General features: G+C 43.0%; 1 protein-coding gene across 5 annotated transcripts in view; it reads right to left on the bottom strand.

Moving 5' to 3' along the window:
• Positions 1 to 27,336, bottom strand: part of OSBPL5 (oxysterol binding protein like 5) — a 193,791-nt gene that overhangs the window by 125,799 nt on the left and 40,656 nt on the right. Inside the window, exon 1 of one of the 5 annotated variants that reach the window (XM_086748054.1) lies at positions 26,094 to 26,214. The exons of 3 other annotated variants lie outside the window; for them this stretch is intronic. The gene's annotated coding sequence lies outside the window, so the exon portion shown is untranslated. Of the gene's footprint in view, positions 1 to 11,144; positions 11,223 to 26,093; positions 26,215 to 27,336 lie in introns of those variants that run through there. One more of the 5 variants, XM_086748055.1, reaches the window with a different exon arrangement.

Below are 27,336 nucleotides of genomic sequence, written 5' to 3'. Positions count from 1 at the left end.
CTCCTTCCAAAATGTGATGCCCAGGCATTCACATCTATACCCCACATCTGTTCACCTGAACAACCTGATTTTTAAAGGTCTGAGCATCCAAGATTTTGGAGATTTTACCAACTCCAGCAGCTATTGCAAGAGTCAGCACTTCCGAAAGCCAACAGCTTTTATACAAGTGCCTAAAGGACATCTCAGCTCCAAGGTACCCAACTCTGAAGATCCTAAATTTCTTTTTTCCTATTGAAAAGTTCAGAGACTGGGATTATATAATATAGTATATAATATAGTACTGAGGGGCCCAAAACTGAACACAGTATTCGAGGTGCAGCCCCACCAGTGCTGAGTACAGGGGCACAATCCTACACATGCCTGGCTACTCCTGCTGGCCACACTGTTCCTGATACAAGCCAGGACGCTGTTTGCCTCCTTGGCCACCTGGGCACACCGCTGGCTTACATTCATCTGGCTGTCCACCAGCACCCCCAGGTCCCTTTCTGCCGGGCAGCTTTCCAGCGGCTCTTCCCCAAGCCTGTGGCATTGCACGGGGTTGCTGTGACCCAAGTGCAGGACCCAACACTTGGCCTTGTTGAATCTCATACAATTGGCCTCTGCCCATCAGTACAGCCTGTCCAGATCCCTCCGCAGAGACTTCCTACTCTCAAGCAGATTGACACTCCCGCCTAATTTGGTGTTTGCAAACTTCCTGAGGGAGCACTCAATCCCTTCATCCAGATCATTGCTAAGGATATTAAACAAGACTGGCCCCAAAACTGAGCCCTGGGAAACATCACTTGTGACCGACCACCAACTGGATTTAACTCCATTCACCACAACTCTCTGGGGTCGCTCATCCAGCCAGTTTTTAACCCATTGCAGGGTACACCTATCTAAGCCATGAGCAGCCAGCTTCTCTAGGAGAATGCTGTGGGAAACAGTGTCAAAGGCTTTGCTGAAGTCCAGATAGATAACATCCACAGCCTTTCCCTCATCCCCTAGGCAGGTCACCTGGTCACAGAAGGAGATCAGGTTGGTCAAGCAGGATGTGCCTTTCATAAACCCATGCTGGCTAGGCCTGATCCTCTGGTTGTCCTGCACATGCCTGGTGAGTGCACTTTAAATGTGATTGCTTAGATTCAGAGCAAGGGATTGACTGTTATGAACATCTGAAGTACTACATATCTGTATTATTGTATTATTTGTCTTGCCAGAAAAAAAAACCAAAAACTATGGGGTATAATTCTCCTTTACAACAGCAACTGTTTTCCACTGATCTGTCAGTGTAAAGAGACATAAATGTAGTTTTCCAAATCTGAAGATCTCTCTGCCTTGCCAGAGAAAAAAACCCAGTCCCAACTGTGAGATGTTTGTCTGGGTTTTTTTATCTCCTTTTAAAGAGAATTAAAATGATGTTAAAATATAATGTGACAAATAGATGAAAGAAACATAGCTAGTCTCTTGATAATCTTTATAGCAGGAATTAATCTAAAAGCTGTTTCAAGTAACTAACAAAAACCATACCCATTAAAACCTACATAGATCTAATTGGAAGAGAAACACAAACAGAAACTGGCAAGGTTCTCACAGTGGAGCATTTTCAGGATCTACCTGAAGTTTTGGTGATCATAGGAAGACTTCTGGTACAAACAGGGAAAAGGAACAGTAACAAATCAGGACCAGATAGCATTCACCAGAGAATTTTAAAAACACTCACTGTTGAGATAGCTAGATTACTAGAAAATGAAAAAAATTAACTGTATAGAAAATATTTTTGGAGAATCTGGAGACCTAGAGCCCTATATGACTAATGTTTGCACCTGGCAACTCTGCGGTCTATAAGAAAGGACAACAGATACTCACATAAATACAAGCTTGGTGCAGAGTCAACACAGCTGCTGTAAGGGGGAGCTCTGCCTTTGCAGCCTCTTGGAGCTCCTGCAGCACGTCAGCAACTGTGTGGATGAAGTGATTTATCTCACATAATCTGGATTTCAATACGAATTGTGACAAAGATCTTCCTCTAAAGCTCTTGAAATCTAAAAGTTTTAGCTAACAGTTAAGAAGGGAAAAGCTTCAGGGTAAAAAATGAAGTCTTTGTATACCAAAGCAACTGTTTAGAAGTTAGGAAACATAGGATAGGAGTAAGCATTCAGTTCCCAGTGAAAGGTGGTCATCAGCAAAGTTCCACTAAGAGCCCACACTGGAGTAGAGAAAACAACATTATAAATCCTCGGCTAATCCACACATTGAATACTACAGGAAGTTCTGGTCCTGTCATCTCAGACAAGATAAATTAAAGCTGGAATATGCTTGTGGAAAGACAGCAAGAATGATCAAAGGTACCACTTTGTACAAGGAACGACTGAATACTCTGCGACTCATTAGTCTGGAAAACACTTGACTTAGGGGGACAAACAGAGGTCTGTTAAAGGACAACTGGTGTCAGCGTGGTAACAACTGATTGCTTGCTGTCTTTTCCAAGGCAGAACCTTAAGTCTAAGTGACGCCAACAGCATCCCTGGTCTTCACACAAATAGGACCACCTTGTGAAAGCACACTTCTTGCATGTGGGTGCAAGAAATTTGCACAGGCTCAGGAGAAGACTGGATCAGGAAACTGAGTTTTGCTGTTAAACAGAACACTGGATCTGGAAACTGCTCCATGGGTTTCCCTACTCAATCAGGGCTTTACATCTGATCATCTTGCAGCCAGGCAGGTGAAGCTGTTCAGGGGCTACTGCAACACATAGACCATGCTATCAATGTCTCCTGTAGCAAAGTAAAAGGAGCCCTACATTGAAGGTTCTACATAACACTGCATTCATTTTTACCTTCAATTTAGATCTCTTCTCACATCTATGAGCGCAGAGTCAGGACTTACACAGATATCCAAGCTGAAATCTTACCATATGTTGCCTTAGGGAACCGGCTGATGTTCATTCTGCAGTTGCTACCTGTAAGATGAGCAAACAGCACAACAGGAATAGCAGCTGTTGCAGAATTATTGCTCATCTCCTTGTTTGTCCCATTTCCACTACAAGGAAATCACAGTTTTGTCCAGTGTAATTTGAAAGCTGCAGTAAGCACTTGCCATAAATGCTGGTCAGATTTCCCCAGCTTCATTGCAGACTCCTTGCCAGTCTGGAAGCAGAAAGCTCATTAAACATGACTTGTGGGTCTAATAGTTAACTTATAGGACAACAGGAAAAGTCTGCATTAGCTCAGTCCAGAAGGTGGCTGCACTTAATTGCTTCTTTCAAAGATCTGTTCCTTTGTGAAGAATGGTAGAGAATTGCTGATCATTATTACCAATTTGCTGAGACACTTAAAACATCAATCTCCTTACATAGAAAGCATTTGCTGAAATTATCACCATTTACGCTGCCTGATGAGCTTTTGCTCCTCTTTGCAATTTGGAAGTAGGCCACCCCATTAACAGATTCCTAGACAGGTTTAAGGCAGGAAGGCATTAGTGTCCCTGCTAGTAATAACAGTATCATGGCATAAGAGCCAGCAAGCCCACTGAAAGGCAATCACAGAAGTGCCTATAAGCTTCCTGTGCACCAAAGCTTGTGCAAAATTAAATTCCAGTCACAGAAATTAAAATTGGGACTGGTTTGTTAGCTTAATTAACAGCTGAGGTCTCACAGAATAGTTTTAATTTTAATGAACTGAGGATAAAAACATCAGTAAAGTAGGTATTTGACCCCAAAATAGAAAAAAATATGGTTCTCGTGTCCCTGCTGAATTAGGCTGCGGGTGAAGCTACTGGCCTAAATATAATGCATTTAGGTCCCAATTTATGCAATTTTATTCCAGGTGCTCCTGTAAAGAATTACACTGGAGAGATGCCTGGAGACCACCAACAGCCCTGTACCTTTCACATCTCACTGAAGAGCCTGAAGCTTAGGGTGAGAACCCTGGGCCTTTGTTCCTTTACCTGACCTGCCCCAAATCCCCCCTCCTCAAGCACAGCAGTTGCTGATAAAGACAGATGAACCACACTCTCACCTCCTTGTCACAACCGTATCCTCAACAGCAATCACTGCAGCACAGAACAACTGGTATCAAACACAAAGGTGGGATTCTTCACAAAGGGCAATGCAGGAGTCATTTCTGCCATTTATTACCACACTGAAATGCCTCAGGGTCCTAAAAGCATCCTTAGCTCCTTCCCATGTCCCACTCACTGACGTCAAGGCCATTCAAACAAAAACATAATGATAGAAAAACCAAGAAACAAAGGCACAGGAGGTAAAGGTCCAGGTGGCTATTTTCCCAAATCCTCACTAAACATTCTTCAGCACCCCAAAATCATTACTACATTGTTCCCGTGGCAGCAGCCCATTTTATAGCAGCCTAGCTCCACTCAAGACTTACATGCAAAGTTGGAAATCATTCAAGTAGCTACTACCATCTTCCGCCCACAGACCTGCAACATGTGAAGCAAGATTCAAAGCTTATTTCATTATTTTCCGGCTAAACTTGTGCATTCAAGAAGCCATGCATAGAACTGTCACAAGACCAGGACCAGGTTTAAATGTAGACACGTCCAGAGTCAGAGGAGTATTTTGGAAGGAGAGGAAGGTGAGTGCAACATGCAGTGGGCATCTGTGGCACAGGGTGCTACTCACCTGGCACAGCCCTTACGCAATCCAGCAAGGCTGTCGGGCTCAAATCCTTTAATTAAAAAAGTGAAGGAGGCTTGAGTGTTAAATAAAGCAACCGACAGTAACGCAACACTCTTGCTCAGCTTTTGCTTACTCAAATATTAGCTACTTAAAAATCTAAGGAGAAAGAAATCCAGTAACCAGACACACCTACAAGTAGACTCCTGGAGTTATGCATCTACCATTGCTATGTTACCAAAGAATATGGGCAAAGTTATGTAACTGCAAGCTTGCAAGCTGCCTTTTAAAATGTGCTTCTAGTGAACTGTGGAAAGCTGTGAATTCCCTTATGGTTCAGATGTTAAACCTGAAGACACAAAGGACTTCAAGTAATAAGTAGTTAACTGCCAATTTAAAAAAAAAATAATATGTATACAAGACAGCATTTGTCTTGCTATTAGTTATATGCCACATCAAGTTTCTCACTAGCCTGTTCATTTTAAGTCCCTTCTCTCTTACTTCCCAACTCCATCCAAACAAGCCAGACACAGCTCTCCGATTCTTAAAATGCCCCAGCTCCTATCCCCAATCATTCTGCAATTCAAAGCAGTCTAAGAGCTCTGTAATACAGCCCTCCCGGCTATAGTCTCTAAAAAAGTATACACTAATCCAGTTTGTATTAGGGAAATTATCTCTGCTCCATCCTTTTATGCTATCTTCTGCTCAGGAAACATCTTTCTCTGCCAGGCTGGAATAGAACTCACAGCACCAGCATTTCACTAGGAATGTGAAGAAGAAAGGAGATGCATGAGGAGATCAGTACATAAGTTAAGCAAGAAAACGGGCTTGGGCACGATGAGGTGACCCAGAGCCTTGAGAATTAAAAGTAACTCCAGTTCCATGTCAGGCCTGGCTGGAGGTTTCTGCTCCCAACCTCTCCCTGAGATGGCTGTCACCTAGGGCCATCACCATGGCAAGTAATGAAGGCATAAAAGAAAATAAGCCAAGTGCCCAGCACGGCTGGGTCCAGGGATGCTGTGCAGTCTCATGCGCAGCCAATAAGCCTCTGTTATTAGCTATTCTGAATAGCTACCCTAAAAGAAAAACACCTTCTGTAGACCTTCTGTTCTGCTTAAAGGCAGACACCTAAATTTGGATCTGTCTGCTAAGCCTAGCACATCTCTGAAATTAAGCTCACCAGCAGCAGCAACAACAGAAAGCCAAGTGTGGGAGCCAGCAGAAAAACAGAAGTGCAGGCTGCACAATTCCAAGGTGGAAGAGATGTTTGCTTTCTTGCTGGCAGGAGAAATACATTGTTGTTCCAAAAAAAAAAAAAAAAAAAAATCCCAAAACAAGACAACAAAACAACCAAACCTGACCTCATGAGCTTTAGGCACCCTCCTATTGAGACTCATTATGCAAAAGCTGATTTTTTCCAAGCACACCATCAGAGCTGGGTGGACAAATCCCACTGGTACAGGCAGACTTGCTGAAAAGGCATTTAAGATGAGGAAGATAACATTTAAAGCCTCCAGTTCCAAAGGAGGGGAAATTCCCAGATTTTGTGCTTGCTGGGACGCATTCAGCTTTCACTTTGTGGTACTCTGAAAAGGTCTCAAACTCGCTGCTACAGCTTTTCTTGCACACCAAGTGTGGTGAGCAGGTTTGGGCCCCCTCAGCTTCTCCACAACCCCCTTGAAGTGGGAGGGCACCAAAGAGTAGAAGAAAATATTCATCTCCTTCAATCTGCTGGCAAGGGTCCTCACAGTGCAGCCCAGCATACAATTTGCCTCGTTCACAACGTTGACTCATCTTCAACATTGCGTCTGCAGTGACCCTGCGGTCTTTCTTGGTAGGGCTGCACATCAGCCAGCCAGTTCCCAGCCTGACTAATGCTACCATCCGGTTCAGCATATAACATACACTCAGATTTATTAAAAAACTGTTCCCATTTAATCACTTTAAGGTCAGTGATGCTGTTTCTTGTAACCCAACCGTAGCAGTCTTACGCCAAGCAGGAGTAAGTAACACCAGCCATGCCACATGCTTTGCAGAAGTGGTCAGGAGATGTGGAAGTTTGCAGGATCTGGCCTGGCTCAGGCCAGGTTTTAATTCAAAGGAGTACACATTTGACTGAAGTTTGTCATTCTTACCTGGGATTTCCTAATTTCCGTTTAAAGAAACCTCTTGTGCCCACTGATTAGTGAAGTTGGCTGTAGTCCTGCAAACAGTGGCACAAAACAACCAAAAACTATTAAAAAGCATATTAAAGAAAAACGGATCCGAGTGTTTCCTCACAGCAACCTAATACTTGCAATATTGTTTGCATAATACATGGAGTGCTGAAGAGGGGCTCCATCATTACCTCTCAGGAATTTGCTGACGAGCCTTGCCACTTCATTAATTGTAAATCTGCCCACACAGATTCAGCTACAGGATGTTCTCAGGTTATCTGTCCATGTTCCCAGTTGTCCCAGTGAAATTTAAAACAGGTTCATCCAACATTATGAAAATAAGGAAACTCAAGCCACTGGTAAAACATAACCTTTTCAGATGACAGCTGCAAGCTGCTTCTGGTCCATATGACATTTTACACCAGTAAGGACTTTATCAGCAGAGATCTGCAGCACAAAAAGATGATTTGGGGATTGAGGTCAGCTGGAGCTCTCCACTAATACCTATGCACCTTACTGCAACCAAAAGCACAACAACATCCTTCCCCGTGTCTTGGAGGTCTGACTGTGCAGCTTCTGTGTAACCAGAAAGGCCAACAGCCTCAGAGCTGATGGAGAGAAGCACTTGCAGAGGATGGTCCTGCAAAAGAAAGTCCTGGGATGGGATGACGAGCCGCTGAGCTCTTGCCCTCTTTCAGAGTCCATTAAAGGTTTTAGGAGTGTTGTTCAGAGCTGACTCAAACTCTGGCATGGTTTGATGTTTAAAACTTCCTGGCTTTAGAAAGGTATGGTTCACATGGCAAACACTTCTCTGTCCACGACCAAACAGAAAACATTAGCGCCAACAGTGAAGCAGTGATTGCACACTTGCTGCTAGTCCTCTTCCACCAAAACAGAAGTCTAACACTCTGGTCACTATTTTCCCTTTCAGGCTGGTAGGGGATTTTTTTTGCTCACACCTTAGAACATCTTGACCCTCTTCTCCAGGCTGATACATAGGAATAGACTTTCCGTCCCTACAGCTGAATTACACAGGGCTTTGCAAAGGCACCAGTGATGCGACAGTGTTGGGGCAGGGGGGGAATATCAAGACAGGGACCCAAAATTTGAATTCTTAGGGGTATAGCACTGGGTTTTCATATGTGCCAGAAAATGAGGGCCTAATTTCACTAGCACAGCCTGTGACACTATGTTAAGATGCATAAGAATATGGTATGAATAGCTTGATCAAATTAAACTCTGATCAAGCTAATGAGACTCTCAGTAGACTTTTCAAGCTTTTCACACAACACAGCCAATCAACTACAACCTATACTAACATGGAGGGGAGACAAATCCTCTCTTCTTCCTCTAAAGTTAGGCTTGGATGTGAGGCTTTTACTTATCTTCCCAGAAAAACACTTGTTCCTTCACATGTCTCATCCTGGAAACAAGAGCTGCTGGGTTTCCTTCAACTTACTGGAAAGGGATGCTGGCATAGGAAAAGGGGACTCACATGACATTTCTGAGAAGGGCACTGCAAACTTGCTCAGAACAAGCTACCCTTGTGTGCCTTTCAGTGCTGGATAGCCTGCCATTAGCAGTGACACATCCACTTCCCTCTGCCACTCACTCGGAGAGTTACACAGTACTTCTGGTAAACAGGGAAGAAGTATTTATGTTCAGACCTTACAACAAACAAAAACAAAAAGAAGTGGAGGGTGGAGGTGGTTGGGCTCAAACGCCTCCTTCCACGGAAGGAACTTGTGTACATGAAGCTAACCTAGGAGAACAGAAGAATGGTGAGATAAAAACAAAAACAAAACCCCTTTCCTATGTGAAATCAATTCATACAGAAAAAGATTCCAAATCTAAAAGGAAAAAAAAAACCAACATATTTTGAGATTAAATTTACAAATGAAAATTTGCTTTTCATGTACTTTGCTGCCAGGACCAACTTCAGTATGCTTTGTTTCCTCTGTGATATTTGTTGGTAATAATTACACTGAAACAGCACAACATTGCTGCCTCCTGTAAGTTTAGGTGTCAGCTACAAGAAAAAGCACAAATATCAAACTCTAGTTTTGAGAAGGTTAAAAGCCCTCCAGTTTGCCCTGGAGCACAGAATACCCATGCGAACGAAACTGTGCTCTGACATTTGTTGGTCAGAACTCATCAACATCAGTGACCACATTAAAAGTATGTCCCACTCTGCTAGGGCCAAACTTACGAGCAATGTGACAACCCACAAGACTTCAACCCTATTCATCTTCAGCCACACTTGTGAAAGGCCCTCAGACAACCTGTCGCCTCCAGGCTCCCACACAGCACACGGGTCAATGACTAACACCGGGCTGATTTCTCCAAGACTGCTAATAGGCTGATATTTTTCATAGGCACAAAGATCCAAACTCATGAACTGTAATTATCGAGACTGCAGATGAATCCAGATCAGGGAATCAAGTTACAGGACAGGTTTTACTCTGGACTATCTCTGCAGTTTATCATAAGCAGTTGGACCACAACTTAGTTTCATCTAAAGGTAATCCAGTTTGCATACGCCAGGACTGCTCCACAACATCAAACAGAGCACAGGAAGTGGAGATTACTCCACAAGAACTGAAGACTGTATCTGCAAAGCACAACTCTTATCTGAATCAAAATGCTACTGGAAACACCCTGAATGCCCTCCCACTACAGCATGCACAGCACAGCCCCCAAGCTCAACACTAGACAAGACTGTAAGTATGTGACAAAGACCTTCAGCACACGTTATAAAAAGCGTGTGTGTAAAAAAAGAGACACGTTTTTTCTTTCCTTTCTGAGACTTGCAACTCACACATGGACCACACCTCATTTAATCAAGACTCAAAATCACCCCAGCTGAGATCTTGAGGGGGAATCACAGCTCCTCTGCACACTGTGTTTTCACACTGGATCCATACGTGCCCGATTCATGCAGGTAAGCTGGAGGGAGAGCCCACTCTCACAATCCAGTCATTGAAAATGCAAATGTGACAGCTTAGGCCATGACTCAAGCCACTAAAAAGGGAAATTTAGGCTTTGGGCTTCAGACATAACTGCTCAGTAGCGGCTCTCCTAAACTCTACATACACAGCATTGCAGCGGGCAGGGAGTCCCAAAAGCTGCCTCTCAGTCGTCTGCCTCAACCACATCTCAACTGCGCCTGCGCGTCTTCGGTCAGCAAGAAGCTAGGCAGGAGCCTTTCTTCCTAGCTGAGCTTCTCAGTGTCAACTGCACAGATTCTTTTCCAATTATACTGTATGTCACAAAGCAAAAACCAGAAAAAATACCATGTATCACACATGGAAAAAGAAGACAAAAGCCTATTTTGGGTGACAAAGGCCTGACATTTTAAAGTGATGGATCTGTGGCCTTTGTAAGGAGTCAGCCTTGCAATTTGCAGCCCACATGACAGCGCTCCAAAGCTATTCATGCCGATTTGCCAATGCTAGTATTGTGTTTGCATGCTTGGCACTTCTGGACTATTCCAGGATTTCCCCCAGCGCTGACTGGACACATTCTTCACCATGCTAAGAAGGGGGTGACCCATCGCCTCAGGCTGGCGAGAAATGCAGAGAATTGCTTTTGAGAAGCACAACCACCATATTACTGGCTCATGGGGGAACAGCTCGGCCCTGCTCTCCCACCCAGCAGACCACAGCAGCCACACTAGCTCAACGCAGCTGCACGCTGCTTGGTGTTTATAAGGAATTTGATATTTTTGTTCTCATTTAGTAAAAAGCACAGAGCTCAATCTGTTCAACAACCCACTTTATCCGATTTGCATCGCCCTTCTGCCCAGTTGGCTTTGGTGCATGCCACTCAGCACTGGTGTGAGTGCCTGTGTCCAGTAACAGCAAAGGGAGCCCCAAGCCTCATTCCCAAAACTACCCAGGCTCATCCCCTCCCAGGGACGCTCACACAGACTTCTCGGAGCAATGGCAGCTTTTCTGTTCACAAACAGTTAAAAAAAGCCCAAACTTGAAAACCCTAACAACAATCCTGCCTTCCAAAATATAACTTTAATATTCTTTGCCCCCTTTAGAATCGTTCTGCATTACGCAATGACAGGGTGTGTCTGCACTCGCAGCTCTCCAGCACCGCCAGATCCCCATGCAAGTGAGATGCTCTGGAAAAGCCTGGTTTCCATTATATATGAGCACTGGTGTATTTCCACTTGAAAAAATCCTACTGTTTGACAACAGTATTTTACCCCAGTTAAAATACAGCCTTTCAGGTTTTCCAGGGCATTTGGTACATATTAATTAAGCTTACAGTGCCCACATGATGAAAGGGAGTATCAACCCAAACATGCGAAGAAAAAAAAAAAAAAGCAGCCCAAGATTGAGAGACAAATAAAAATTACTTACGGATAGCTTAGAAAAGAGTCAAGTGGTAGTGACTTTGCCTGGATGGATCAGCAATATGGAAAGAAGCTGCTGGGAGTAATTTCCCACAACAAATTCACTCCGAAGGACTGATTTGTCAGGCTGCGCTGGAGAGCACAGGGAAGAGCAGAGAAGAGATGAGGCTGGCAGCCAGAGCACCCACGCTGCAAAGGGTGGATGACCCTGGGGCTGGTGGAGGCACCCGCCAGCAGGGTTGCCTGGAACACAACAATCCTGTTTTGCAAAGGAATTCAGGGCCTCAATGCTTGCTTTCACACTGCACTGGAAGTACTGATGGTACCGAGCTCCAATAACACTCCATATTTGAAGGACCAATCTATCCAATTTGCTCTTTGCAATGACCACGCCCTTTATGATCTTTAATGCCATCAAGTCCATTCTGTACGCACACTCTGCAGGGAGAGGCCAGTGTAAACTGTATGATGGTATTTTATGTACTGAGGTCTTGTTCCTTCAAGGACACCAATGTAAGTGGATAATTAAGTCTATGAGATTCCACACCCAGGACCTTACCTACCCATCTGTATAGGCAAGTGAACACACAGCAATCTCTGCATGAAAACAGTACTATTTATACAGAGTTACTATATTAAATAAAAAAGCTATATACAGAAAGTACTGTATTTATACTCTGCTATGGATATTAAAATATATAGTATTAATAGGTACTAAAATGGGTGTGATTACATATCACCACGGCCAACAAAACGAGATAAAGAGGCACCTTCCTGGTTAGCATCACAGACCACATGTCCTACAAATTGCAGTCTGTCATGTAATTTATAGCATTACCTTTCAGAGACTAAAATGAAATGTCAATTTCTAAATAGCCTATATAATATATGTGCCAATAACAGAGGCTGGGGGGAACACAAACACATATAACCCAAATATGAAGTGAACTGAAAATTATTTCCACAGATATTGAACAAAGTGTCTATGAGACTGTGTCTAGTTAGATGGAAGGCAGAAAGAGAGGAATATGACCTTGCTCTGCACAACACAGCGATTCATATGGATGAACCCGATATCCCAAATTACCAGCTACTAGGAGAACTAAGACAAGCTTCACAAACCCACTGTGTTACACCTCTGCATTGCTGAACATGTCATACAAGGGGGTCTTAGCTCTGCTCTGCCATGGTCCTTTTCTGGGTGTCAAAGTGAAAAGATGATATGAATGACAGTTGGAAAAACTCTGCTTCAATTAAAGCAATAAGGATGTTTTCTTCTAAGGAGCTTTAATCTGCAAGACTAACTTTCACTCTCCAAACAGAGCTCCAATTCCTGACCTTGGCACAGCATCACAGCGGACTTGTTTTCACTCACATGGATTAACTGTCACTGAATAACTCATCCAAGATAATTGGCACAACCACTCCTCTTCTTCAAAGCTAGCATTTCCTCATCTATTTTCCCTTCTTCCTCCAATGAGTACATAATGTACAACAGTGAGTACATAACGTATAACAGTGACTTTAATTACCACCACAACAATTGGCAAGAGCGTTACCCTGAAGAAAGACCGCCAATTATATTAAGTGAACGAAAGCATGTCACAGCACTGTATAAAAGACACCTGTAAGCGCGGTGCTCCAAGTCCCAGACTCAGTTATCCACACCGCTACGTACTCGTGCCTGCCACCTGAGAAACGCGATGCAGCAGCCCAGGAGGACCATCCAGCAAACATGGCTACCTCGCTTTCGGAATACAAGTAAGCATGCTGGGGCTGACCACTTGCTATGGACCAACCTATATTCATGCTCTTTTCTGCGTGTATCTGCACAGTTTACATGCCAACAGAGAGGCCTATGACCCATCCATAGTATTATCTTGGAGTTAAGACCAATATATTTTATTCTTCTACCGAGCAAATGGCTTCCTCTGGCACTAAAGCTCTTATTCATAAAACTGAAAAGTTTCAGGAGTGTGAAAAAGGATACTAAAGAAATGCTGGCTCTATTTTGTGTTTTAACTAGGGCTGCTATGATCTGTAGCTTTGTAATCAATTTCAAAGTATTACTTTCCTTTTAAGCCTCGGGGGATTGCTTTGAAAAAAATGTTAAGTTTCTAGTAAACTTAAAAAACAACCTTTTCCAGTTGGAGAGAAAAGCTTCAAAGTGTCCATAAGCTAGAATTTTTAAAATTTAACAGTAAAGAGGGCTCCTTAATCCCCCTCCTTCTTAAAGTTTCTATTTTTAAACTAAGCTTCACGATTTCTTACAACCTTGGGATCTTGGAGACTGACAATATTGTCCTGGATATTTAGTATTATCCCTAACAAACGGATGAGCAAAGTACTTTTTCAGAAGCACTGTCCCAGCAATTTTGAATACACCTGCATACCAGAGCTTGAATTTTGAACATCTAGTCGTATGTAATTTGTCTCCCCAGCCTTGAACTGGTCTCTGTCTCGTTTAAATTTGGAAAAAAAAAAATGGAAGAATTAGTAGAAGCTCTGCAATCAGGCAGTTTTGCCCACTCTCCCACCAGCAATTGTCAAAGAACTGCCATTCAATGACCCACCTAAGTGCACAAACGCAGGCCTTCCCCTCTCCCACCAGCTGCACAGTCCCTTCTCTTGCCTTACAGCCAGCAATCAGGTGGCCTCCAGGGATGTCCCTCGGTTTATGCGACAGAAAGGAGGTGCACCAGCTTTTCCCTGCATCAGCTCCAGTAATCATTGGATTCTACACATGGGACACAGTGGGCTTGCACAACCAAGCATGCTGAGGAGCTCCGTTACTCTGGCTTAGGGGGATGTCAAATAACCTCCCGGAGAGTTAGAAACCCACACCCTTTCAAAGGATTTACACAGCTCAGGAAGCCTCCCTTGGTAAATCCCAGCCCAGATCGACTAAAAAGAAAGCAGATAACAGAAAGAAGTTAAATGAAAAAAGTTAAATGCTGCTATTGTAAAGCATCATCTTAATTTCAAGCACACCTCTGAAGCAAGTAGCAACAATTAAAACACCAGCCTTTAATTACAGCACAGGAGCCTGTCCCCACCCTCACAGCCAGCTGCAGCTGCTGTCACTTCTGAAGATCTCTGCAGCAGTCACGCTCGTCTACATCAACGCTCCAGCTCCGCATCCAGCTTAATACTGTCCTCCACCACCGGCTCTCTGGGAGCCATTTGAGCAGCATCTTGCCCTGATCAAGGATAAGGACGTCAGGACACTACTGCAATATCAAATCTCAACAGTAGTGTAACACACCAAGTATCTTTTCAGATTAACTGAGGCAGCTGTAAGAGGAAGGGAAGGAGCTGGCGGAAATTTTAGTCATCACACAATGAAGTCTTCCCTGATTTTGTCCACAGAAGACAAAAGGGTGACATAGCCTGAGCAGGGCCCAGAGTCATTTAGGTGCCAACCTGATTTATCTGCAGTGACTTCTGTTCCTACACCAGCTGTTCAAGTCTCTGCTGGGCAACTTGACTGGGAATTTTACACAGTGAATGGGCCATTTTAACCACAGTATACTACTAGCTTCCCACAAATATTCCCCTCTGCTTACGGGAGGAACACTTATCCATCAAACACCTTGGTGCCTTCTCTGCTTGCCATGTGCTGCAATTATTAGCTTTGGCACAGCATATCTCTGATGGTGAGCAGGCACACTGTTATCTCCCCCAGCAACAGCATCGAAAAAAGGAAAGCGTATAAATTATAGCAGTCTCAGGCTGCCTTCATTTATTCTGCAAGGAATGAGATTCTTTTGTGTATCTAGTGACATAAAATAAAATAAAATAAAATTGTCTTTTGAAAAGCTTTCCTTGCCCCGAGAAGGGATAGTGCTGAATACGTACCCAGCTGGGTACGTATTCAAATAAAACTTCATGGAAGAAAATCTTTTCAGCACAAGGTACCTGAGCTTTGCATGCCCTGGGGGTGACGGGGGAAGGTTCTCTGTCCTGATTTTACACATATTTTGCATCATTTTATACTTCTAGAGCAGCTGCTGTCTTGCATACTGGAAAACTCATAAACAGCTAGTAAAGGGCACATCCTACGTGCCCCTACACCTTGCATCACACTGTCAGTCCATGAAATGTGCACAGCTCAGAGGAAATAAGGCCACAATAAATGCCCAAATGTGTACGAAGATAATGCCTTTACATATTCAAGACGTGAATAGAACCCATGGGCTTGATTAACTTCTTGTTCCCACCATTTGTTTTGTGTTCCCCCTCCCCTGATGATTTCAGTGGGATTTAGATCAGGGCCTAAATGGATATACTGAATCAAAAAAATCAATTTCAAGCTAAAGAGAGATTGGAAACAATTTATCACTTTCTTTGAAAGTATCTGGACCACCTCTCCTGGGAAGGACTGCACCAAACAAAGGAAAATAACATCTGTGTCTACCTGAGCGGAGTTGTCTGAAACAGCAGAAGACAGCTGTGGAAATAAACCAAAGGCTCTGGACTCCTGCAAGTCTAATTAAACCTTGATTTAACTGGGGCTGCAAATTTTACTCTGGATTTTATTACTACTAATAAGGAGAGCTCCTGAAGCATTCCTTATATTTCCTTAACATCATTTTATCCAGCAGTCCCTGGAATGTATTCAATGTCAATTGGTATTTTTTCCCTGGCACAGATGTCTACACTGGCAGCTTCTAGCACTGACATAACACATCAACTCACACAAAGGAAAAACATCATTATTAGCTAAAAATATCTGAACGAAAACAAAACAGTGTTTTGAATGCTGTGGTATTACCCTGCCTTCCTTTCCTTGGCTCTGTCTTTCTTTTCTATGACCACTGAGACAGCCTCTGATATTTGCATAACTGCTTGATTTATTATTAGTTTTTAAACAGGACAGGTGGGAGACATTTCCTTGAATTACGCTGATGAAAAAACCACAGCCGATAAATGCTTTTTTGTTAGCAATCTACCCAAAGTCTATGAAGAACTAGTGAAAATATAGGGCCCAGCAGTATAGTGAAAAAAGGCCTAGAAAATCAGCTGTGAATGAAAAGAAAGTGACACGCCACGACATACTTTCTCCCCCACCTTCCAGAAGCTGCTCATTAAGTCCAATTTTAAGCTGGGGTGGAGACAGAAATTCCCAGGATGAGATAACACTGGTATCTGATTAACAAGAAATGTAACATCAGACGGTCTTGTAAGACAGATCTCACTGTCATGTGTACACAGGCACCAGCATTGCACAACATGTTTGCCCCTGAGCATCCTGCCCACCTGCTCCCTTCCTCTTCAGCTTGGACCTTCCTGAAATTAGGACCATTTCTCCAGTCTCATCCAAAGTTTCCACCTTCATCTCTCATCACACCTAAAGATAGTGCTGGCTAAACAAAGAATTCAGGAGCGGAAATGACTGTATTTTGAGACATATACTCCAGAGAGCAGGGGGACCAGCACACAGACCCAAACAGAGCAACACCGGATGCTTTTACAAGGGAAACCTTCTGCATCCTTTGTTACAGTAGGAAAGATCTTGGAGAGGAAAAAAAACCACCTCCAGACCTAAGTCATTCCAAGAAAAAGGTAATTTAAAGGTAGAGCTCAAGATTTTTGTACTTTGTGTGTTAAATGCAAACCCTTAGGGGTTTCCCAGTAAGTGTGTTTAGGTACTCTGCACACACTTGCTGGGTGAAGAAGAGCAACATGTTTGTTTGGTCAAAAGCAAGTACAGAAATACACTGCATTATTCTCCACAAGCATGATAAATGTAAAATATTTAAATATAAAAGGCTAGAAAAGCAGGCATGAATGTGACTCCCCATATCCCTTGGAACAGAAGGAAGTTGGGAATGCTCCTTCAGCCCTACCACAGCCAGTGACTCGCTCCAGCACATTTCAGCATTTTATAGTGCAGCAGCCACTGCCAGGACCAATACGTGTAGAGTCCCAACACATACAGTGCTCTGGAAAAAAATAAAACCCACTGAGTTGACCAAGAGTGCTTTGGCTGAAGTAATTCAAATGGCAAAACAGCACTTTTTGAAATAATTCCATTTATTTAAAGTGGATCTGACTTGTTTCCAACACCAATTAATAGCAATATTGAATTCTTAGGCAGCTAAATATGCAGCTTTTGCCCACTGGACTTGCATGCTTGCATGTAATGACACTGTAAAATGCTTAAAAAAAAGAGACTCACTTAGCCAGAGACTACACATGCTGTTTCCCCCAGTACAGACCATTCAACATTCCCTAGTATTTATACTCAAATTCATTTTGAGGGTAGTTTGGCAGCAAGGACTGCAGCACGCAATTCCTCTGTCCACCACAGCCATATAATTGTTATAACTTGGTTTTCTAAGTACACGTTCTTAAGATACCTACAGAGATGCCCTAAGGAGGGGCAGCAGCAAATGCCCTGTTACAAGAGAAACAAGCCAGCACTCCCCTGCAAAGCACTTTTGTTCATTTCCTTTAACAAAAATACACCAGCTGTGCTGCCTCTTTGTGCAAAATAACAAACTACCGAGATTCACAGCACTAACACTCATCAACCTGCCATAGGTGCCTACTGCCACCACAAACAGTAGCCCTACAAGGAGCCAGCACCTTTCTCTTTGAGCCCCCATGAGCCCACCCAAGTTCCGAATCGTAGCTGGTGTTACAGCATCTCCACCTCGACTGCCAACACTCATGCGCTGCACAACCACTGCTGTTACACTTAAGCCACGCCTTGCCTCCAACTGTATGATTTTCCCATCAGTAAGGGCCGTTTGGGGTTACAAGAGAAACAGCACTGCCATTTCAAACCGAAGCATCTCGGAGACAAAAGTCAATAGGAAAGTTTGGAGGCAAAAAAAAAAAAAAAAGGATGTAATGTTGTATTTCACTGAATTACTGTACTTTGGACATAATAAAGGATTCTTAATAGGCGAACATGGAAAACCACTGCTAAAAATGAGGAATATATAACGTCTTGCAAACCTGAGAGCAGAGCAATGATTCTAGCAGCCTTTTAAACCAACTTCATGTCTCATTTTCCAAGTATCAACTTCCGATCATTTCTTTTTGCTACTGCATTCAGTGTTCAAGGCACACTTTTTCTTGCATTCTTGCATCTTCCCTATACCCTACTTCAGGAAAGGACAAATCACTGGAACAGGGGCCAGTGGCATACAAAGGATGCTTGGGAAAGCTCCTCTAACTTTTATTTTTATACATTCGTACTAGCTGGTAATTCATCTTCTACAAAGCTGTGGATGGCTGAAATTTTTTGCAAGGAAACCATGCTCTGCTTAATAATAAGAAAAATCAAATGTCGTGATTTGTAGGAAGTAACTTTTTTCCTTGACCTTTTTATTACTGGCAAAATGTCAGCAGATTATTAAAGTGCAGAGAGCACAATCTATGATGAATAACCTTGTGTTGCCACATACCAGACCGAAACGCCCCCTCCTCTCTGTCCAGACATGTACCTCAGTTTTCCAAAAGAGCTCCAATTTATAAAGAATTATAGATAACCAACAGAGCCTGAATGCCAAATGCAATACCGTGGGTGAACAAGGCTTGCTCAATTCCTAGAAGCATAAACAAGGAGGGAGCAGGAATAAAAATGCAAGAGCCAGAATTCTGCCTCACTTCTGTATGAGGCAACTGCAAGATCACTGCTGGCAGAACACATGCAATCTTTATCTTCACCTGAAACACAGCATCATGAAAAATTGGAAAAGACCCAACAAAAAACCACAAGGCTGTCTTCAGGTCTTAAATCAACTGCAATGAGAGATTTAAGGTGTTCAACCTACTTAACTAATCAAAGACACTTAAAACATCATCTGATCACAGACTGCAAGTACTTAGAGTGAAAAGATGTCAGAAAGCTGGGAAAATGAAGTTAGAAAAGAGCCAGATTAGAAAGTAGACATCTTCTATTGTAAAGTTAATTACCTTTTGCATACATTGCTGAAGAGCACAAAAGAATACCAACAAAAATTAAAATGCATCGCATGCCTAAGATACATACTGTAATTCAATCAGAGGTTCCTAGACACAAGGTAAGAATCCCAGGCTAAAATACTGTGGCTTGCAGATGCAAACTCAAGAGAGATCAATAGGACGAGGATTTAAAATCCAGGATGCAAAGAAAAGTCGAATTGTCCAAAAAGCAAACTCCAGCCTTCCTACCTGAGCCCAGTTACTCACCAGATAAGCACCTTACAAGATCACCATGTCAAGGGCTTTGGAGTCTTTCTCCAGGGTGTCCCAGTGCTGTACCTCACTGCGCTGTAAGCAAGCAGCAGGGGAGCCTGCAACGGGCAGCTTGTGTTGCTTCTTAAACATTTCTAGCCCCTAAATGCTGCATTTATTCTCCACTTAATTCTTCTAAGGTCCACCTCCAAATCAGCCTGAAGAAAAAAATTGCTGTACTGACTTCAATAAATAAACCGTTTTATTATTTCATATGCTGTTTCATTTTCTGGTACTCCAAACTCAATGGTACAGATATTTACAGTACTGGGAGTCTCATCTGTAGCTCATCTGAGAGACGCACTGAGCCAACAGCTTAGAGCGCAGTAGGACTGCCCATTAAAAATACGACAGTATAAGTCAAGGCTTCCTGCAGGCACGGTCTGTGTGCAGCTCAGCTCGTTTTCAAAACATTATCAAGAGCTACACTATTTAACTCACCACGTAATTTTGATGTTAAATTAAAGCAAAGAGCATGAGGAAAAAGTGGCAGTGAAAAAGAAAAAGATGGGCCTGAAGATTTCCCACTAGCTTTATCCAGAGAGTAAACAGGCATACTCTGGCTGGGACAGGGCAGGCAGACAAGGCCAAATAACCCAGAGAAGAGATCAGACCCTCTCCTTACCCTCATAACAGAGTCTTGTAGACCAGCAACACAGGAAAATAAATAAAAACCCAACCCCAAAACTTACTTTCTGTTCATTATTTTTCCGCTGCAAGCAATCGCCCCACAGCTACACGAGGCCTGTGACAGAAGCAGGAACTAACACTGATCTCTTGAATCCAACATCAAATGCCTTAACCACAAAATTATCCTACTTTCATTGTCTCAACCTGTCTGAATCCAGAAGTACCAAATTACTGGGGGAGGGAAGGAAAGAAAACAGAACGTTTATCAGGAATATTTCTGATCCAGCTAGAAGCAGACACTGCTTACATGGATGTAAGTCTCCCATGTTGCAGTCCAATGTATTTGGAACAAGGGTATGAACTTTTGGTGCTCAAAATACTCAGCTTCCTGAAATTCAAGTGAGGCTGACACAGACCCTCTATTAAAGCAAGCAAGAAGCCTCATATTGCTTAATGCTTTTCAGACAGGGGACTGGAATGCTCAAGAGATTAAATAATTCACACACTGCCTTTCCCCGGGGTTCACATCCAGACCAGATCTCAAGTGTCAAGTACAATCACACGCACTCTTTGAGAGAACTTTGAGACATAAGAGAGTGGCCCGAGTACAATTCCCAGAGGAAAAATGCTCGTATGGGACAAGTCTCTGTGGATCAGCTTGGCAGCAGTCCTAGCAGGACAACAAGAGAAGCCAGTGGAGGGAATACTGCAGAGAAGTGGTGTCTTGGACCCCAGAGCATAGAGGTAAATAAACAAGGAAACACTTTAGTTTCCCCTTGACAGTTTCAACTTATGAAGATCCAGTGAAACCCTGTCCCAAATAAATCACTTTTACTCACATGGAGAAGCAGAGTGAGCTTAAAGTAGCTCCATGTTGAAAGCATAAAGACGCCACTCTCATTTGCACCAAACATGCCAAAACAAAGAGCTGGTGAGTTTTTACATAGGATACACAACTCTGCGCACCTCGTGATTTGCTCAGGCACAAGGGAGCCAGAGGGAAGCGACCACGCGCACAAGCGGCCTGCGGCTCCAGCCGGAGAAGAGCAGCAGAGGCAGATGCTGGCGGATGGTGCAGTGAGCCGGCGTGCACGCACTCAACCAGCCTGGCCAGCCCGGGGACCCGAGCTGTTGCAACTTGCTACAAGCAGAAAACAGCAGCAAACTACACCTTGCTCTGCAGCGTGGGCACAGCACAGAGGGAGCGGAGCCTCCAGGGAGCCACGCCATGCCTTCAGAGCCGATTCCTGAAATAGCATTTTCCGTGCAGTGCCCCTGCTTATGTAGCTCCAGGCTTGGCTTGAAGATGCAATCTGCTTCTTCACCCTGCATCCACAGCCATTTTCACTTGAGTGCCTGCTGTTTCCTTTCAAAAGCTGCTGTGGTCCTCAGGTACAAAGAGCAGAAAGCTCTTCTACTAAAACCTGGGAGTCAGCAATTGAGAGAGGAAACTAAATTACCAAGGATCACATTGATGCAGATTTTTCTTTCTGTCTGGAGCAAAACTTAAATTTCTTTTCTTCCCCCATTGTGGCTATGATAATAACACACAACTATTCGTTACCTTCATCTTAACTAGAAAAGCTCCTTTCAATTTAGCACTTAATATAATTATGGCAAATTAAATAGTGTCTAGAAAAAAGTCTTACTTTTTCAGAGCTATTATCTTACCTCTATGAAACTCTATCATTTAAAACTGAATCTACCTATTAAACAATAAGGGTTTTTATCTATTCAGTGAGCAGCAAAGTGAGATGTTCAGCTGCAAATTGTTCAAATTCTATTTCCAAATTCAATACCACATCTCCAAGGGAAAACAGGAGAATCTCATTAATGATAGCACAATGTCCCTTTCGCATTGCAGACAGTACTTGAGCACCAATTCTCTGTTCACTTTCATTCACCTCAACGAATTTTCCTTTTTTATCTGTGGACAAAATCTGCATTTTACAAAATAATAAGGCAAGTGATTGCCTTTTGCTTTCAGAAAAAGTTCTCTCCAGCTAGCGATGTATTGTTATTATGATTTCTCCAAGAGACACACAGGATAAAAAGCATTTGGCTGCTGAGCAGTCAATGGGAAAACATACAGACTTCAAGAGGGTCAGGATGTCAAACACAACACAGGAGACCAAACTACAGAGGCCAGGAGGAAATCAGGTAAGAAGCCACATGCATTTACATGCCATCTAATAAACATACAGTGATAAGTGGCAAAAGCTCATAAGATCCAGTTCTGCAAACATTGCACACAAGCAAGTCCCTATTTACAGCAATCCCATTGCAGTCAAAATGTTTTCATTTGTCAGGACAAAGCGCAGATATGGATTTCTTTCCTATTCACATCTGTACCATGGAAGGATGTGAAAATCCCAAGCACAGATCTTTCCTAGAAGGTCAGTCTGTTTAAAGCAGTTGGTTTCTATGCTGCTACTCAGCAAAAAAAGAAAAAGACAAAACATCTACAAGAGGTATCCAAGAGAGGCTCTTGGTAAATGGTAATTCTACGTTCCCATAAATAAATCAAACACTGGCTTGGTAACACTTGAACTGATAATAGAAGCATTATTTTTAACACAGTGTAAGCATACCAGCCATTGGGAAAAAATAGTAAGCAGGAAATATCTTTATTATATTGTTGTTCAGCAATTGGGAGAACATTAGCAATAATTAGCAGCCGGCACCAGAACTGTTCTCTGCTAACAGTGCATCTTGTGGGTAACAGCAAGGCCTGTATTAACACAATGATGTCAGATGACAACAGCTTTATAGCAGAGAACAGCATATTGTGCATTTCTGGGAAAAGGAATCTTTAGCACTGTGGGGATTATTGTGGTTAAATTGCCTCTCAGTCACAGTCAGTTGTTGCTCAATGTTTCTCACTTGGTCCCTACCTACCTTTTATTTCCTCATGAGGATGCACCTGTTCGGCGAAGAGGCTAAAACCGGCACAGTTGCACCCCCTCTCTTAGCTAATTTAGAGGAGTTACACAGTATCTTGCTCACACAATGGGATTATTGTTATTTATATTACAGAACAGCCCGGCAGAAACCAAGACCACATTGCATTAGACGTGTGAACTTACGATAAAAGATAGACCTTGACACTAAAGAACATATAATCCAAGTAGATACAAGAGAAGACTAAAAAGGCATGGGAAGATGATGTTAATGCACCCTGGCCACGAACCTTCTCAGGGTGCTGAGGAAGAAGAGGCCCTACACCACGTTTCTCAGATATGCTTATGGCTAAGGGATCCTCCCAGCTTCTCAACACATCTCACCCTCTTGGAAAACAAAGCTTTCAGCACTTACACTGAGGGCTTCCACAGGCCAGAACTTGAACATCAGCTTGGAAAAAAATTAGGTTAGATGCCTGACAGTCTGGGCTTGGTTTACACAGCCTCCAGCCCTGTCCACAACTAGAGCTCTTCGAGTCTACTACAATGCATAGGTGTATGAATAAATGAGTGCGTGTATGGCAATGTGCCTCCCATGAACTGGAATCCAGAGAGAAATTCAGGTGGTAACAGCTGGGTGATTACAAAGCCTGAGTGGATCATCAGTCAAAAAAAAAAACAAAAAACAAAAAAAAAAAACCAAAAAAAAAAACAAACAAAAAAAAAAAACCCAAACCAAACAAACCAGTACCTGATTTGCATCCACCAAATTTGAATTAAAAGAAACAAAAAAAAAAATTCCTTTATATCCATTCTTATCAAATTACATTTCCTCTTCAGTGAGGAATGTTACAAAGGCAGAGCAAGACAAGAAGGTTGGGCCAAATTAATTAAAATGGCAAGACAACAATCTATTTAAAACCAAACTCAAAAATACTGTGTATTCCATGCCTAACACACCTATGTCCTGCTCTAGATTGACAATAACAGAGAGCCCCAAGGAAGGCAGTTTAAATTACTGCCTTGCCCACTAATGCTGTAGTATGCATGGTGCATTCAGTGTTCACATAAAGCCTTCATATTCCAAGTAAGGATTTAAAACTTTATGGAAAAAAAAAATGATATTGCTTAGATCTGAACTGTCTTTCACATATGAAAATAAAGGTCATGAAACGATCTGCAAAGTCAGATTTCTTTCCTTAGTAAGGTAAGGGGAAAAAAATTATTCACTGTATCGGCAACTGTCAGGCTTGAAGCATTGCACGAGGTTCTTTCCAAAGCAACACAGCAGGAAAAGGCAGAAAAAATAATCTTATGAAATGGAAATATCACCTACTTTCATCCACACCAGGAGCTTATCAGAATAACCCCCGCCCAGCCCAGCATTGATTCCAGTGGCAATTTCACATTCGCCTTTCCAGAGATTTTAGAGAGGAGCCAGCAGCAGCTCCTTGACCGAACTGTACAATGTTTGATAAAGTGTCAAAAAGCCTCCGTCACCTCCTAGTACTACATAAAAGTGATTATCTCTTTATATTGAAAGTCATACCAAAAAGAAAAAAAGGCAGAAAGAAAATACTTTTTAAAAAGATGAAAAATTAATTTTTTTTTTTTTTTCCCATTCTGCCAGGATTATCCAGTGAGTAACAACAACCCGCACCATGCAATGTAGCGGAACTCCCTTCCTCTCTTCTCTGAGACGTGGCAGTTGTCTGCTGTGAGAAGAGAATTCCCTGTCATAATCTGAGAAAACAGCAAAACAACTGAACAGTGCTAGCACAGGCTTTGCACTCTTAGCTGGCATCAAACAAGACAGGTAACAAAAGCCGAAGTGTCCCTGCAGCACTGAAGGTGGGAAGAAGCAACAACACATGAACAGTTGTCTGGAACAAACCGCGTTAGCACGGGAATTAAAGCGCCTTTTAGAGCAACCTCATGGTTTTGCAGGGAGAAAACTGAAGGAGAGCTAGCAGGATACTGCTTTTGTGCTCAACATGCTGGGCTGGGATGCAGAAGAATCAAGCTCACGTTCAAGCTCTCCACTCAACACAGAACTAGACATTTCATCACTCAATGCCTCTCTTCCACATCTTCTAAAGATAAGCAGCAAGCCTGCTTTTATCTTAGCCTCTGCTGATCAATTTAGACAGCACACCCTTTGGGACTCTGCTACAGTAGCATCCCATTTGGGGAATATACACAAAATAGCTATTACATTAATCCTTGGGGGTACAATTTAACATTGATTGATTCGCTGACAGATTAGACAGGATGAAGCAGGCAGAGGCAGACTCGGAGTTGTTTTCTTCCCCCCCCCCAGATAGCTGCATATGCCCCAGTTTATTACAGACTTGTGTATTTCTCTTTTGCCTTTAGTTGGTTGATTTTGCACTGATACTACAATCATATGAATGGCAACTGGGTTGCCAAAACACCCAAATTCACGCAGCCCTACAGCCAATTCTGAAGAAGTCAAACCTTGGCTTAGAGTTTTACAAAACACACAGAAAAACTAGCATCAAGAAGGCTGACAGCACAATACGGGTATTGATATTGGCCCATAGCACAGACCTCAGTGACACATTTCAAAAAGAAAGCCTAAGTGTACACCTAGCTGTTTATTCAAGCTGTCTTTTCTATCTAAAGTTTGATTTACACATCTACAAATCCTTCAATCCAAAAGGAGCGCAAGGGAAATAATGGCATAACTTCAACTGTAGCTCTACAAACACAACAAACTGAGACTAGAGAACAAAGGATATGCCCACATTTTTAATTTAGGTTGCAAGAAAAAAACAAACAAAAACAAAACAAAACCAAACAACACACAAGCAGCTGGACTACTCAACCCCTCCCCCCCCAAAAAAAAAAAAATCCACTTTTCACATCACTCTTGTTTTGTGATGGGCAGAAACCATTTAAGGCTAGCTCTCACTAGCCTGCTGTCAGCTGCTTCCAATTTTGTAGAATATTCCCCTTTAATCCTTTGATCTTTTCATATTACACAGATACGTATACAGTACCTAGAGCCTGACGCAAGCATGACACTCCTACACCTTGAAACAGTATTTCAATAATTCAGAAAAGTGGAAATTATTGAAGCAGACTTGGCTTCCTGGCTTTTGAATCCTTCAATAATAAAACACTCCTGGTCAGCAGGTATTAGTTTGGGAAGTTTTTGCTGTTTCCTGGCTTACCTTATCTCACATTCCAAGCTTGGGAGAGAGCATCCATGAACCAGTTTTCTTCCCACCACCTCCAGAGCAGCGATGGAAAGAAGCGTTTCGACAAGGAGTCTCAGAGTTGCTACTATTTGAAGGCTGGCTTAAAATATACAGTATGCTAAAATGTGCTGTGTTCAATTAGTATCACAGCAAAAGCACATGGGTAGCAAATTTTGTATGCAGAAAAACTGCTCCTGAAGACTTAACCCATCACCATTGGGGGGAGACACGAAGAAGAGAGGCAGGCAGGCACAACGGGAAGATGAGATTGCAAAACCACAGCAGCATTTAGACAGGCGTGAGGAGAACCACTTGGGATTTGGGACAAAGTCCTCAGCAGCTCATCCTCTGGAGCAATAAAGCAGCAGGCAGGAAGAAGGTCTCGGCAGGATGTACGCTGCCCTACCCCTCCACAGAGGCTCAGCAGCTGCTTATCAAAAGCGTGTTTTTCAGGATGGTTGTCTTTTTCCTCCTTCATCGCATGGCCTAAAAGAGCCACAGTGGCAGGAAGGGGCTGGGATGAGGGCAGAACACAGCCCTGTACAATTAAAAGCACCACAACCACACTGTTCCATGAGGGTTGTGTGCTCCACACGCAGCAGCACCTAGGAGGAGTTTGCTCAGTCTCAGAAGGTCTGGAAAGTATAGCACCAACGCCAGCTGTGAGCGGCGGGAGCCTGCACGGCGAGTAGGCAAGCCCAGCCCCACACTGAGACACGCTGGCCTAGCAGATCAGTCATTCTTGCCCAAGCCCACATGTATTTGGCATTTGGATTGTGTGTTCCCATTCCCTGAGCTGCTTCTTGTGTTTCCTTTACCTTAGTAACAACAGCAGGCAAGCACAAACACCTACAATGAGCTGCCAGAGACATCTCATGTTGAGGAGTGGAGGCGTGAGGAACAGCACTTCTGGCTGAGAAAACACTGTGCTATTAATGCTCCAAAGGCAGGAAGGTCAGAAGAAGAAACACTAAATGCAGCTTTTTCCCCCAAATAAAGCAAGGGATCAAATAGCACAGATCTGTGCTGTTGCAGAGGGAGATCTGTGCTCCATGGTCAGAAGCAGCAGGACCCTGCTGACACACTTCAGGGCACTCTCATTTTTGCCCCTTAAGCCCCTGATACAGCCCTAAAAAAAACCATCGCCACTGGCCTAACACTGACCACGTCACAATTGCCTCCAGCAGATAACAGGTCCCTTGGACACGAAGTGAGT

Source organism: Chlamydotis macqueenii, chromosome 5 (assembly GCF_036417535.1).
Source record: "Chlamydotis macqueenii isolate bChlMac1 chromosome 5, bChlMac1.mat, whole genome shotgun sequence".
NCBI classification, from domain to species: domain Eukaryota; kingdom Metazoa; phylum Chordata; class Aves; order Otidiformes; family Otididae; genus Chlamydotis; species Chlamydotis macqueenii.
The sequence above is the reverse complement of the archived record's forward strand: the minus strand, read 5'-3'. Positions and strand labels throughout refer to the sequence as shown.